Raw genomic sequence first — 15908 nt, 5'->3', positions numbered from 1 at the left:
TGGCAATCTCTCTGATTGATGTAATTGTAATCAGCTCTCTATGATTTATCACTGCAGTAAATAGTGACAATAGTAAATATTACAAGGGTAATAAATGCCCTTGTATTACAATTAGCCCAGTGCTTGCTTGACCAAACAACTGGGCACAATTACCTGACTGAGTTGACACATTAGCCTAACCATCATCACAAGGAGAAAAAGTGTTTAATTTTGAGGAGGTCCCATTTATCTATTCATTTTTTTTTGTTGCTTGTGCTTTGGGTGTAAGGATTAAGAAACTATTTCCTACCACAAGATATTGGAGATGTTTTCATACATTTTGTTCTGGGAGTTTTGTGGTTGTTGCTTTTAGATTTAGGTTCTAGATCTATTTTGAGAGAATTTTTGTATAAGGAGTGGGAAAGGGGTCCCCTTTCTTTTGGATATGGATGTCCAGTTCTCCCAGAACCATTTGCTGAACAGACAGTTCGGATCCAGCTGGGAGGGCTTGAAAACCTTTCAAAATATCATTTAACTATAGATATGAGGGTCTATTTATGAGTTCTCAGTTTGGTTCCATTGGTCAATGTGTTGGTCTTTATGCCAGTACCATCAGTTTTTACCACTGTAGTCAGGTAATATGATTTAAATTCTGGAAGTGAGAGTCGTCCAACTTTGTTCTTTTTATTTTTTTAAGATCTTTTGGCTATTAGGCCCCATATCCTTTCAAATAAATTTGATTATTGGCTTTTCCATTTCTGTGAAAAATGGTTGTTGCTATTTTTATTTGGATTATCTTAAATTTATAAATCAGTTTGAGTAGAATTGACATCTTTACAAGATTTAGTTTTCCAACCCATGAATATGGAATGTCTTTCCATTTACTTAAGTCTTCTGCAGTTTCTTTTAGCAATGTTTTGTAGTTTTCTGAATACAGGTCCTTTATGTCCTGGTTAAGTTACTCTTAAATATTTGATTGTTTTAGTCACTATTTTAAATGGAATTATTTTTCTGATTTTATCTTCAAAGTGCACATCAGTAATGTATAGAAACTTTATTTATTTTTACATATTAATCTTGTATTTTGCCACTTTGTTCAACTTGTCTATTAGTTCTGGTAGCTTTGTTAGAATCTCTAACTCAATAATGAATAACATTGGTGACATAGAGTATCCTAGTGTTCTTCCTGATTTCAGTGGGAAAGCATTCATTATTTCACCATTAGGTATAATGCTAGCTGTAGATTTTTATACATGCAGTTAACCATATTGAGAAAGCTTCCTTCTATGCTTATCTTTTGGAGAGTTTTTATAAACAAAGTGTGCAATATTTTGCCTTTTCTGCATCAATCAAGATGATCGTGTGATTTTTCTTCTTTAATTTATCAGTGTAGTTTATTACATTAATTGATTTTCTTTTTTTTTTTTTTTTTTTTTTTTTTTTTTTAAAGATTTATTTATTTATTTAATTTCCCCCCCTCCCCTGGTTGTCTGTTCTTGGTGTCTATTTGCTGCGTCTTGTTTCTTTGTCCGCTTCTGTTGTCGTCAGCGGCACGGGAAGTGTGGGCGGCGCCATTCCTGGGCAGGCTGCTCTTTCTTTTCACGCTGGGCGGCTTTCCTCACGGGCGCACTCCTTGCGCGTGGGGCTCCCCCACGCGGGGGACACCCTTGCGTGGCGCGGCACTCCTTGCGCGCATCAGCGCTGCTCATGGCCAGCTCCACACGGGTCAAGGAGGCCCGGGGTTTGAACCGCGGACCTCCCATATGGTAGACGGACGCCCTAACCACTGGGCCAAAGTCCGTTTCCCTAATTGATTTTCTTATGTGGAACCACCCTTGCAAACCTGGGATAAAACCCACTTGTTTGTAGTGTGTAATTCTTTTAATGTGCTTTTGGATTTCTTTGCAAGTATTTTGTCGAGGATTTTTGCATGTATATTCATTAGAGATATTGGTCTGTAATTTTCTTTATTTGTAATACCTTTATCTGGTTTTGGTATCAGGGTGATGTTGTCTTCATAGAATGAGTTTGGTAGCATTCTTTCCTGTTCAATTTTTGGACTATATTGAGCAAGATTGGTATTAGATGGTCTTTCAATTATTGGTAGAATTCACCTGTGTAGCCATCTATTCCTGGACTTTGATCTTTGGGAGGTTTTTGATGACTGTTTTAACCTCTTCACTTGTAATTGGTTTGTTGAGATCTTCTGTTTCTTGTAGGATCAGTGTAGATGCTTCATTCTTTTCTAGGAATTTTTCAATCTCCTTTTGCATACAGTTCTTCATAGTATCCTCTTATGATGTACTTATTTCTGTGGGGTCAGTGATAATGTCTTCCTTCTCATTTCTAATTTTATTTATTTATGTCTTCTCTCTCCTTTACTTTGCCAGCCTAGATAAGGATTTGTTGATTCTGCTGATCTTCTCAAAGAACCAAATTTGTTATTTTTAATTCTCTCTCTCTTTTTTTTTTTTTTGTTCTTGATTTCATTTATCTCTGATCTTTACTATTTCTTTCCTTCAGCTTGGTTTAGAATTAGTTTGCTGTTCTTTTTCTAGTTTCTCCAGGTGTGCATTTAGATCTTCAATTTTAGCTTTTTCTTCTTAATAAATATAAACATTGAGAACTATGCATTTCCTTCTCAGCCCTGCCCCATAGGTTTTGATACATTGTTTTCTCATTTTCATTCATCTCAAGATATTTGCCGAACTATCTTGCAATTTCTTCTTTGAACCACTGATTATTTAAAAGTGTGTTGTTTAATATCCACACAACTATGTGTTTTCCCTTTTTCTTTCCATTATTGTTTTCCAGTTTCATTCTCTTATGATCATTGAAAGTGTTTTGTATAATTCCAATCATATTTAACTTATTGAGACTTGTCTTGTGTCCCAAAATATGATCTATCTTGTAGAAGGATCCATCAGCACTTTAAAAGAATATACATCCTGCTGCACTGGGTGCAATGCTCTTTAGATGTCTGTTAGGTCTAGTACTTTTATAATATTATTCAAGTTCTTTGTTTATTTATCTACTGTTCAGATGTTCTATCTAATATTCAGATTGGTGTACAGAAGTCCCCAAATATTATCATACAGACAACTATTTCTCCCTTCAGTTTTGTCAGTGTGTGCCTCATGTGTCTTGGGACATTCAGGTTAAGTGCAAAATATATAGTATGGTTATTTCTTCTTCATGAATTGCCCATTTTATTAATATAAAATGACCTTATTCATCCATTATAAGTTTTGCTATTAAAATCAATTTTGTCTGACATTAGTATAGATACTCCTGCTCTTTTCTAGTTCCTATTTACATGGAATATCTTTTTCCAAACTTTCACTTTTAACCTGTTTGTATCCTTATGTCTGAGGTGGGTCTATTTGAGAGAACATACAGATGTCTCATATTTTTTATCCATTCTATTAGTCTATGTCTTTTGATTGGGGAATTCAAGCAAATAAGATTCAGTGTTATTATTGTAAAGGCATTACTTACTTCATCCATTTCGTTCATTGTCTCCCTGTTGTCATATTGTTTTATCGTCTATCTCCTCACCCTTTAGTTTTCCCTACTTAATACTATTCACTTCTATAGTCGTCTCCAAATAATTCACCCTTGTTTTTTTCCTTTCAGGCTGAAGCACTCCCTTTAGTATTTCTTGTAATTCTGGTCTTTTGGTAACATATTCTATCAGTTTATGTTTGTCCATGAAGGCTATGAACTCCCCTTGATTTTTGAAGGACAGCTTTGCCAGATACAGAATTCTTGGCTGCTAGTTTTTCTTTTCCAAATCCTTAAATACACCATACCACTTTCTTTTCTCTTCCATGGTTTCTGAGGAGAGATTGGCACTTAATCTTATCAAGTTTCCCTTGTATATTATGCTGTGTTTTTCTCTTGCTGTTTTCAGAATTCTCTCTTTTTCTCTGATATTTGTCATTCTGAATAGTAGGTGTCTCAGAATAGGTATATACAGGTTTATTCAGTTTTGGGTGCATTGTCCCTCTTGGACATTGATATTTATGTCTTTCATAAGGGTTGGGAAGTTTTCAGTCATGTTATCAAATATTCTTTCTGCCCCTTTTCCATTCTCTTCTCCTTCTGGGACTCCAGTAATGCAAATGTTTGAGCATTTCACAATGGCATTCAATTTCCTGAGATTCCGTTTCATTTCTTCCATTCTTTTCCTTTTCTCCTTTCTCCTGTCTTTTCCAGTTCAGATGTTCTGTCTTCAAAATCACTAATTCAGTCTAGAAACAATTCAGATCTCCTCCAATGTGCCTCTAATGTATTTTTAATTTCATTTTTATAAGGTATGATACTTTTCTTTGCAGGCTTGCAAAATGTTCTTTATGCTCATCCAGTGTCTTGTTAATATTCTTGATCTCTTTACTCATATTTTCTTTCAAGTTTTTTTTTTTTTTAAGATTTATTTATTTATTTATTTATTTAATTTCCCCCCCTCCCCTGGTTGTCTGTTCTTGGTGTCTGTTTGCTGCGTCTTGTTTCTTTGTCCGCTTCCGTTGTCGTCAGCGGCACGGGAAGTGTGGGCGGCGCCATTCCTGGGCAGGCTGCACTTTTTCACACTGGGCGGCTCTCCTCACGGGCGCACTCCTTGCACGTCCCCACGCGGGGGACACCCTTGCGTGGCACGGCACTCCTTGCGCGCATCAGCACCGTGCATGGCCAGCTCCACACGGGTCAAGGAGGCCCGGGGTTTGAACCGCGGACCTCCCATGTGGTAGACGGACGCCCTGACCACTGGGCCAAAGTCCGTTTCCCATCTTTCAAGTTTTTAAATAGATTCAGTACAACTGTCTGATTATCACTGATTAATTACCTTAAATCTTGTATCTCTTCAGGATATTTGCTTTGTTCCTTTGGCTGGGCCACCTCTTCCTGTTTCCTAATATGGCTTGTAATATTTTGCTGATGTCTAGGCATCTGAATATGTTGGTGAATTTTCTCTGTTTGCCAATTTCTCTCTCTTGCCTATTTTAATTTTTTCATAGCTCTTCTTCAATATTTGGTTCAACTTATTCTGTCTTTAAAATTTCCCAGCTTAATTTATCAAATTTGGGCTAGGATCTCAGTAATTAGGTGCAGATTTTCTCACAGGAGTTAGGATGCAGAGAGCTTTGTAAAGTTTTTGTCCATGCAATTTCCAGTTCAGCCAGCAGATGGCCGTCATTGATGCACCATTCCACAGAGGTGTTTCATTCTTGGCTTTCCTGAATTCTTTTTGAATCTCCAAAATGGAGATTCAAAGCAGGTTCTGCTGGCTGAATTCATGGAAGAAAAGCGCCTTGAATCCACTTCCCTTTTCCCTTGAAACAGCTGCCAGGGTGGAAGATGTCTCTTCCCCTATCAGTAGGCTGCAGTGAGACTGGGGCTTCATGGCTGCTTAATATTTTTGGGGAAAAGGATGAGAGCACTTCCCTGCTGCCTGGAAGGCTTGTTAACTAATGTTTGTTGTTTCAGGTTCTTCATCTTTCTTTCCTTCTTCCTCCTGGGAGTTTTGTAGCAGAGTCTTTGTCAGCTGACCCCCAAACCATATTCCTTGGACAGATTTTGACTGTTTCTTCTTTGTGGTTGTTTGAGCAATGAACTCTGCCTATTAGTCCGATGCTATCTTCCCACACTCCTCTCTCTTATGATCTCTTTTCTTTTTGTGGGCACAGTAGTAATGTCCCAGTTTTATTTCTGATTTTATTTATTTGTATATTCTATTTTTCTCTTTGTCAGTTCAACTAAGGGTTTGTCAATTTTGTTGATCTTCTCAAAGAACCAACTTTTGGTATTTTAAAATTCTCTATTGTGCTTTTGTTCTAAATTTCATTTATTTCAGCTCTATTATTTGTTATTTCATTCAATAACAGCATAGTTTGCTGTTAATTTTCTAGTTCCTCCAGCTGTGTAGTTAGGTATTTGATTTTAACATCCTTTTTAAAAATGTAAGCATTGAGTGTTATAAAATTGCTTCATAGCACTTCTTTTACTGAATCCCATAGGTTCTGATATGTTCTTTTCTCATTTTCATTCATCTTGAGATGTGTATTAATTGCTCTTGCAATCTCTTCTATAACCCACTGATTGTTTAATACTGTGTTGTTTATGGGAAGTGGAAATGGCTCAATGGATAGAGCATCTGACTACCACATGGGAGGTCCAAGGTTCAAACCCAGGGCCTCCTGACCTGTGTGATGAAGCTGGCCCATGCACAGTGCTGATGCATGCAAGGAGTGCCATGCCATACAGGGGTGTCCCCCGCATAGAGGAACCCCACACACAAGGAGTGCACCCTGTAAGGAGAGCTGACCCATGCGAAAAAGTGCAGCCTGCCCAGGAGTGAGGCTGCACACACGGAGAGCTGACACAGAAAGATGATGCAACAAAAAGATACACAGATTCCCAGTGCTGCTGACAAGAATACAAGTGGATGCAGAAGAACACACAGCAAATGGACACAGGGTGCGGACAACTGGGGGGGGGGGGAAGATAAATAAATAAAAAATAAATCTTTAAAGAACAGTGTGTTGTTTAGTCTCCATGTGTTTATAAATTTTCCCTTTTTCTGCCTCATGTTAATTTCCACCCTCATTTCATTATGATCAGAGAAAGCTTTGTATAATTTTGATCTTTTTACATTTATTGAGATCTGCTTTTTTACCCAACATATGGTCTATCTTAGAGAAAGAACCATAAGTACTTGGAAGAATATATACCCTACTGTTCTGGGTTGCAATGTTCTATATACGTCTATTCAGTTTAGTTCATTTATCACATTATTAAAACTTTCACTTTCTTTATTGGTCTTCTGCCAATATGATCTATACAGTGATGAGAGTAGTGTATTGAATTTTCCAAATATTATTGTAGAGATATCTATTTCTCACTTTAGTTTTGCCAGTGTTTGCCTCATGTAATTTGGGGCATCCTGGTTACGTTCATATACATTTATGATAGCTTTTTCCTCCTGGTGAATTGTTCTTTTTAAAATTAGTGTATACATAACCTTTCTTGTCTCGAATAATAGCTTTGTTTTTAAAGTCTATTTCATCTGATATAAGTAGAACTCATCCTGCTTTCCTATTTTTATGTTTTTGTTAGTGCATGCATGGAATATCATTTTACAGGCTTTCCCTATCAATCTACTTGTATCCTTGAGTCTAAGCTGTGCTTTTTGTATCCAGCATATAGATGGTTCATATTTTCTTTTCCATTCTGCCAGTCTGTGTCTTTTTATTTTGGAGCTTAATCCATTAATATTCAATGTTATTACCATAAAGGCAGGTCTTACTTCACCCATTTTGACCTTTGCTTTTTATCTGTCCTTTTCAATCTCCACCACTCTTTTTACACTTTAGTTACTTTTACTGCCATAATCTTTATTGCTAGACTCTCTTCCAAGCCCTTCTCTCATGTCTTTTCTTTTCAGGCTTTAGCACTCCCTTTTGTATTTCCTGCAAAGCTGGTTTCTTTGAGAAAGCTCTTTGTTTCAGTTTATCCGTGAATATTCTAAACTTGCCATCATTTTTGAAATACAGTCTTACCAGATATAAGACTCTTTACTGGAAGTTTTTTTTCTTGTGGTATCTTAAATATATCATACCACTGCCTTCTTGCCTCCATGGTTTCTAATGAGAAATCAGCACTTAATCTTATTGGATATTCCTTGTGTGCAATGAATCTCTTTTCTTTTGCTCCTTTCGGGATTCTCTCTTTATTTTGGCATTGTATACTCTGATTTGTATGTGTCTCAGCCTAGGTCTACTTGGACTTATAAGAAGGAAGTATGTTGTGCTTCTTGGACATGGATATCTATGTCCTTCAAAATGTTTGGAAAATAATTTTTCTACCATTATTTCTCAAATATTCTTTCTAATCCTTTTCCCTTCTCTTCTCCTTCTAGGACACTCATGGAAAATATATTTCCACATCTCTTGCTGTCATTTAGTTCCCAGAGACCCTGTTCAATTTCTACCATTCTTTATCTATTCTTTTCTATGCTCGATTTCAGAGGCCTTATCTTCAAGCTCACTTAATACTTTCATTTGCATCTTCAAATCTGTTATATGTCTCCAGTGATTTTTTTTATTTCATTTATTGTGCACTTCATTCTCATAAGATGCACTGTTTTTCTGTGTATGCATTCAAATTCTTCTTTGTACTCTCCCAATGTCTTCCTGATGTTCATAGTCTCTTTAGTCATATAATTGTATTAAGAAGATCTATTTGAACAGTTGTTTAGTTGTTCTAAGTCCTTTATGTTATCTGTTGGCTTAATTTCATCCTTCGACTGGGCCATAATTTCCCATTTCTTCGTATGAATTATAATTTTTCGTTGGTGTCTCAGGTTCTGATTTATTAGTTGTATTTGCTCTTTACCCCTTTCTCTCTTTATTCTATGGCTTTCTATTTGCTTGGGTTTGTGCTATAGCCCTCTTTGACTTTTGGTTCAACATAATTTGGAACTTTATAGTGACCTGTGTTTAGCCAATATGAATTTTTTCAGCTATTTTTCATGTGTTTCTTGCCCTTTCTCCTTCACTGGTTGTGTAGTAGGAGCCAAGGATGCAGATGGTACTGTAAGCCGTGTAGGCTGAAGCTACTTATGTTGCTCCAGGAATGAATGAAGCATCTCCCACCTTTTTCCTCAGCCAGGGGTAGGAACAGAGCTGAAGCTATGTGTAGTAATCCAAGTCATGCAAGCCAAGACTGTCTGTAGTTACCCAGAGAGACTGATGAAGCTTCATACCCATTCCTCCCCTGCCTGGGACAAGGATGGAGCCACAGGTTTGGGCAGCAAACTGAGCTGTGCAATTTGAAATTGACCATAGTTGTCCAAGTAAGCTGAAAAAGCACCAGTCCTTTCCTCCCCTGCCAGATGTGGGAATGTAGCCTCTAGTGTACCCAGCAATCTAGCCTTTGCAGGCCAAAGGCAACCTCAGTAGTCTTGAGAGGGTGAGAGAACACTGTCCCTCCTCTGCCCTGTCAGGGTTGGGGTGGGGATGGAATCAGATATATTTCCAACAGTCTAGTCTGTGCTGGCTGAAAGGGCCTGCAGTTGACCAGGTACTTTGACGAAACACTACCCCCACTGTATTCTATTGGGTGTGGAGAGGTATCCACAGGTTTGTTAATCAATCTGGTCTGTGAGGGTCAAAAGTGCTCACAGTTGACCACAGAGACTGAGGGAGCACTATCCCTCTTCCTGCTTGGTCAAGGGCAAGAATGAAATCACAGGTGTGTCCAATAATCTAATTTGTGCAGGCTGAACGTGCCTGACTTTGCCAAGATAAGTTGAGAAAATACTGCCCCCATTCTCTTCTATTGGGGGTGAGGATGTATCCACAGATTTGTGCACCAATCTAGTCTCTTTTTTTCTTTTTTTTTTTCTTTCTCTTTCTTTTCTTTTTTCTTCTTTCCAATCTAGTCTTTATGGGCCAAAAGTGCTGCAGTTGCCCAGAGAGACTGAAGAAATACCAGCCCCCTTCTATCCTATGGTGGTAGAGGGGTGAAGATAGAATGAAAGGTGCTCAACAAACTAGTTCATATTGGCAAAGAGCACCTGCAATTGCCCAGAAAGACTGAGGAAACAAAGCTTCTCTCTTATTCTATTGGACCCAGGTGTCCAAGCATCTAGTCTGTGCAGGCTGAAAGCCCCTGCATTTGTTCAGAGTCCAAGGAAACACAGCACCCCTCTTATCCTATTGGGAGTGGGGTTGGAACCTTAGGTGTCCAACTATTCAGTCTGTGCTGGTTGAAAGCACCTGCAGTTACACAGAGAGGCTTTTGCTTGGTTAAATTAAGATTTGGTTTTGATGAAGCCATGTCAGTAGGATGTTAAGTCCCATCCCCTTGGTGGAACTCACAGAGAAAAGGAAACACAGAGGAAAGAGCTTGAGGGTTTTTTTTTTCTTTTCCTTTTTAAAATTATTATATATATTTTAAAGGTACATAAATCACACAAAATGTTACCTTAAAAAATATAAGAGGCCCCCATTTACCCCATTCCCCACAACTCCTACTCTTCCCACATCAACAACTATTTTCACTAGTGTGGTACATTCATTGCAATTGATGAATACATTTAGGAGCGCTGCTACAACATGGATTGTGGTTTATGTTGTAGTTTACACTCTTTCCTAGTCCATTCAGTGGGTTATAGCAGGATGTATAATGCCCTGTGTCTGTCCCTTCACTAGCTTTCAGGAAAATCCAAGTCCCAAAAATGCCCCTGTCACACCTCTGTTTCCCTCTCCCTGCTTTCAGCAATTCCCATGGCCACTGTGTCCACATGGATGATATAATTTCTTTCATTGCTTGAGTCATAATAATTCTATAGTAGAATACCAGTAAGGCTACTGCTAGATTCCTAATAATTCTATAGTAGAATACCAGTAAATCCACTCTAATCCGTATTTTCTGTGAACTAAGGCACTCCTCTTGAACATGGCAACTATGCAGTTACAGCTTATATTTCTCATCTTTCTTCTGGTCTATGCAGAACTAACACATGTCTATGATTCTTTTGTGCCTCCTTTAATACTCAAATTCTCACACTCAAATATATACTCTTAGGATTGCCTTCATTGTAGTTTTGTAATGTCATTGAAGGTTTATTAATATGCTTCTCTGATTACAGTTTGCTAGAACTTGACATTTTACTTTTATGTCATCTTCTCACATAACCTGTGCTATCAAGATGCCACCATTTTCTCTTTTCAACTACTAACCAAATATCAGGACATTGGATATCATAAAGGAAAACACAGAATAGTTCTTGTTCAAACTTGGTTTCTATTTCTTGGTATACCCCTAGAAAAGTAAGGATGTTTGGGGCACGTATATCATGTGATTAATAGTAATATTGAATATTATAAGTGCTTATTGCTAGTCACACCCTGTGCTAAGTTTTAATTCATATTATCTCATTTTAAACTCAACAATATCATGAAATGTGTGTTATTATTATCCTACTTTTATTTTTAAGGGAATGAGGCATAAGGAAGTTTTCTAACTTCTCCAAAGTTGCAAAATTGGTAACGTGGGCAGCCTGATCTCTATGTCCTTCTAACTGACTATAACTAATATTCCTAACCTCTAAATTATGTCAACTGCTTTGTTTGTGAGGATTAAAGGGCATAAATATAAAGGGCTTTGGATGATCCTTGGTGTATTATAAACATTTAAGAAATTTTAGTTCGGAGCAAAAAAACCAAAGTGTTTCAGAAGCTTTTATAGCATGACAAATTGTAAGGCATATTTATGCCAAAAAACATTTATCTTGATGTTTTCTTTTTTTTTTTCTTTTATGTTTTGTGGCTATTGGGAAATTGGAAGTGAATGTGGTATTCTACTTAATATAAACTTTCCATTTTTTATTAAATATAATTTTCAGAATAAGGAAAGAGAATAAACAAAGAAGCAATTTAGAAACTTAAAATTGTGAAATGTCACCCATGAAAATGAAATCACAATATTAATCCTCACATACAGGCAGATCTTTGAGAAATGCTTCAACAAGAAAAAATCATAAAATGAAGAGCATTAAGCCAGCCATCTTCACAGCTTCTTTTGTATTGAGTTAATCTTTACATATCTACCATGTGATCATATATATTGCTAAACACCTCTTCCTGCTTTTTAAGGAAGAAAGAAATTGTAGGATATGAAATGCACTATATCTGCTATGTTGATATAAATTGTACATGCATGTACTCATTACTTTCTATAAAAATGCTGTGAAAGTTTAGGTTTTTTGTGGATCCCAGAAAAAATAATTTTCTTGGATATAATCTATTCCTGTGGGATCCTTTGATTAGGTTGAATTCATTTGGGGGAATTTTGATTGGACTGCTTCAGTGACATGTGAACAATAGTGAGTCTTGATCCTCTTGATGGAGTCATTTATAAATAGAGGACTGAAAGCAGAGACACACAGAGAAAAACCCAGAGAGAGGGAGAGAAGGGATCCAGGAGCTCTAAGAAGAACACAGGAGAAAGGAATCCACAGACTGAGAAGCCAGAAGCTGAAGCAACAATACCCAGAAGAGAAACATATGCCTCCAGGAGCCTTGCCATGTGGTAGAAGTCCAGGATCATCAGCAGCTGATCTTCAAGTGAAAGAGCATCTCTGATGATGCCTTGATTTGGACATTTTCACAACCTCAAAACTGTAAACTTTTAACGTAATAAATTCCCATTGTAAAAGCCAACCTATTTCTGGTATAGTCCTCCTAACAGCTTTTAGCAAACTAAAACACATGCCAAATATGGAAGTCTGATGTGCCTTGGTACTTACAAAGAGAATTCATTTGGTTTTCTGTTCTCTGTGATGCAAAGAAGGAAACTACAATTAGAGATAGTGGACTCCCTGAATTTAGGACACAGAAATGAGAGTCCAAGGAAAATAAAGAGTCTAGGGTTTACAGGACACAGTGCCTAAGGGAAGAAAACTGCATAGGTAGACAAATGTAGTGAACTTTACATGGTCCTCATCAAGTATTCAGCAGAGTATTGGTCAATGGTCACAGTGAGGAAACTACCCAAGGCTGAAGAAAAAAAAAAAAACACCTAAAAAGATTAAAGAGAAATGCTATATTGTTACATGATTTTTCTGTACACCTACAACTTCTCTATTTAAAATTTTTTAAAAAAGATTAGATGGAATATTACTGGTACTCACAAAGGGTGTGAAGTATTGCCTGTGTCCATAAATCCAACAGGAAAATTTCACCCTTTAAGGATATTGGGTAGAATATTCAGGAAGTTTTTGCCTCAGTAGTGGTGAATAATTAGGCCTTAAGTAAGAACTGCTCAAGATTCACTAATGGCTTATAAAAGCAAGATTTGAAAGGATCAAACTATTTCACAGTCATTTAACTACATCCTGGAACAGAGTTCAACAAGATGTATAGGTCTACAAAAATATTTTGCATACCAAAAAGAAAAAAATCACAGTGTCTGGCATCCAACAAAAAATTATCAGGAATGCAAAAAAAAGGAGAAAGTTGGCCTTTAATGAAGAGAGTTATTAGTTTATCAATCTATCAAAACTGACCCAGGAATGACACATCCTAGGAAACTAGGACATTAAAACAGTTACTTTATATATGTTCCACATGTTCAAAGAGTTAAGTAAAAATATAGAAAATATATGAACAGCAGGAAAATACACATTCTTTTCTAGGGCACTGCATAGACAATAGTAAGGCACAATACAAGTGACAATACATTTTTAAAAAATGAAATCATACAATGTATCTTCTCCAAACACACTGGAATGAAGCTAGAATAGATAACAGAAATACAATTGACAAATATCCAAATATATGGAAATTAAACTGTACACTATTAAATAACAGATGGGTCAAAGAAGAAATCACAAGAGAAATTAGGAAATACCTTGAGGTAAAGGAAAGTGGAAACACAGTATGCCTAATCTTATGGAATGCAGAAAAGGCAGTGCTGAAAGGGAAAGTAATAGTTCTAAATGCTAACACTGAAAAAAAGATCTCTAAGATAAACAGATAACTACCATATGATCCAGCAATCCCATTTCTAGGAATGCAGCCAAAAGAACTGACAGAAGATACTCAAACAGATATTGGCACACAAATGATCATAGCAGCATTATTCACAATTGCCAAAAGGTGGTCATAAAAAGGATACATGTGACATCATGGAAAATCCTTGGAAACATCATGTTGAATGTAATAAGCCAGACACAAAAGGAAATATATTGTACCAATATGATCTCAATGATATGAAATAATTAGAATAAGCAAATTCAGAGTCATAAGCTAAAATACGGTTACCAGGGCCTGGGGTGGGAAGAGTGAATGGAGGTCTAATGCTTAATTGATACAAAATTTCTGGTTGGGGTGATGGAAATGTTTGGTAATGGATGGTGGTGGTGATAGCACACAATTGTGAATGTAATTAACACCACTTAATTATATATTTTAATATGGTTAAAAGGAGACATTTAAATTGAATATGAGTATTACAATGAACTTTAAAAAAAAAAACTTGGGACTGCACAACACAGCGAACCCTAAGGTAAGCTATGGTTAATGGTTAATATGGTTACTGCTATAATTACAATGATGCTGTTTTGTCAGATGTAAGTGGGCTGCTACACTGGTCAAAGTGTTCATAATAGGAATCAGGAGGACTGTGGGAGCTATATGGAAGCTCTGGATTTTCTGTATGATTTTTCTGTAAACCTACAACATCTCTACAAAATAAATTAAATGTTTTTGGCAATGATACATCTTAGTGACTTTTGAGGATTGTGTCAGATACAGTTGCAATTATGATAATGAATAAGGAGGAAATGTGAGGGAAGTTTCAATAGAATGGGAGAAGATAAAGAGACAGAAATGGTAGATTAGATGAGAGCATAATAAAAAAAGAGAAATAAGAATGAGGATAAGAAGAGAAAGAGAAAGAGGAGAATTCCAAACTAATAAAATTAATAAAATGCAATTTTATTAATTTATGGAAATTAATAAAAATGCAATTTGGAGTAGAATATTGAGAAATGATACCTTAGTTACCAACGTAAATTTAATAAAATGAGTAACTATAAGAATTAGAGGAAAATCATGACAGAGTTGAGAAGCTGAAAGTTGGGGAAACAACCACTTGAACTTCTGAGAAAGATGTTATTAGAATGAGATGTTTAGATGCTGGAAAAGAGCAAGATTGTTAAGCTTAAGACAAAAAAAATGAGATTGCTGTGTATTATATTGTTTGAAAAAGACAAAAGAATTGTCACAGTGGGTAGAGATTCACACAATAACCAAAAGAACATCAAATTCCTATCCTGGTTATCTTTGACAAATTCTCTAATGGGACAACAAGAATTCCCCTAGTACAAGGGCAGTGACTAGTGAAGGAGGATGGACAATTGATGGGCCCTTAATATTAATGACTGTACTTACGAACCATTTCTTTTAGCCTAGTGTTGTAAGGTGCCTAAGAGTTACCTTCTGAGAGCCTCATTGTTGCTCAAATGTGGCCTCTTACTAAGCCAAACTCAGGATATAAATGTATTACCTTCCCCCCAACATGGGACATGACTCCCAGGGATAGGCCCCCTGACACCAAGAGATTACTACCAAGTGCCGACTAGTAATGCAACTGGAGAAAAACCTTGACCAAAAGGGGGAAAAGGTAAAAACAAATGAGTTTATATGGCACCACGAGATTACTACCAAGTGCCAACTAGCAATGCAACTGGAGAAAGACCTTGACCAAAAGGGTGAAAAGATAAAGACAAATGAGCTTATATGACTAAGAGACTTCAAAGTGAGTTGGGAGGTCATTCCAGAGGTTACGCTCATGCAAATCTCAGCAGGATCTCATTGGCTGCCAAAGTTAATATTGCTTCAAATATTAGGGATTTGAGGGCTCTAGGGACATACAGACACTATAGGCAGGGCAAACAACTCAGGAGTTTGGTGCCCTGCTAGTGGACTGTACTTTGGAAATTATGCTCACCAGTGTGACAGAGTTGGACTCAGTTGTCGTTTCCCTACAAATGACTCTTCTGTCCCTTCTATTTGAACCTATACTAAGTACTAGAGTTGATAGGTATATGTCTAAGAGACTTAAATCTCTGGGTTGTCCATGCGCATTGATCCCCGAATCTCAACAGCCTGGCAACACCTAATCCATTTCGGCAACACCTAATCACCAGTTCATTGGACTTACCCGGGGTAAATAACAAGGAGATAATGATGCACAACAACCATCTCAAGGAACAGAGAGAGTCTGCAACTGCAAGCAAGATAGACTCATTAATCTGCCCCAAGGGATCTAAGCCCCCTCTCAATTAGGTTGGAGTGGGCATCACCATCCCAGGATCCTCAGGATTGGGGAATGAACAATGGACTAGATTACACTTACTATTA

This window comes from Dasypus novemcinctus, chromosome X (assembly GCF_030445035.2).
Source record: "Dasypus novemcinctus isolate mDasNov1 chromosome X, mDasNov1.1.hap2, whole genome shotgun sequence".
Taxonomy (NCBI): domain Eukaryota; kingdom Metazoa; phylum Chordata; class Mammalia; order Cingulata; family Dasypodidae; genus Dasypus; species Dasypus novemcinctus.
This window is presented reverse-complemented; position numbering follows the sequence as displayed.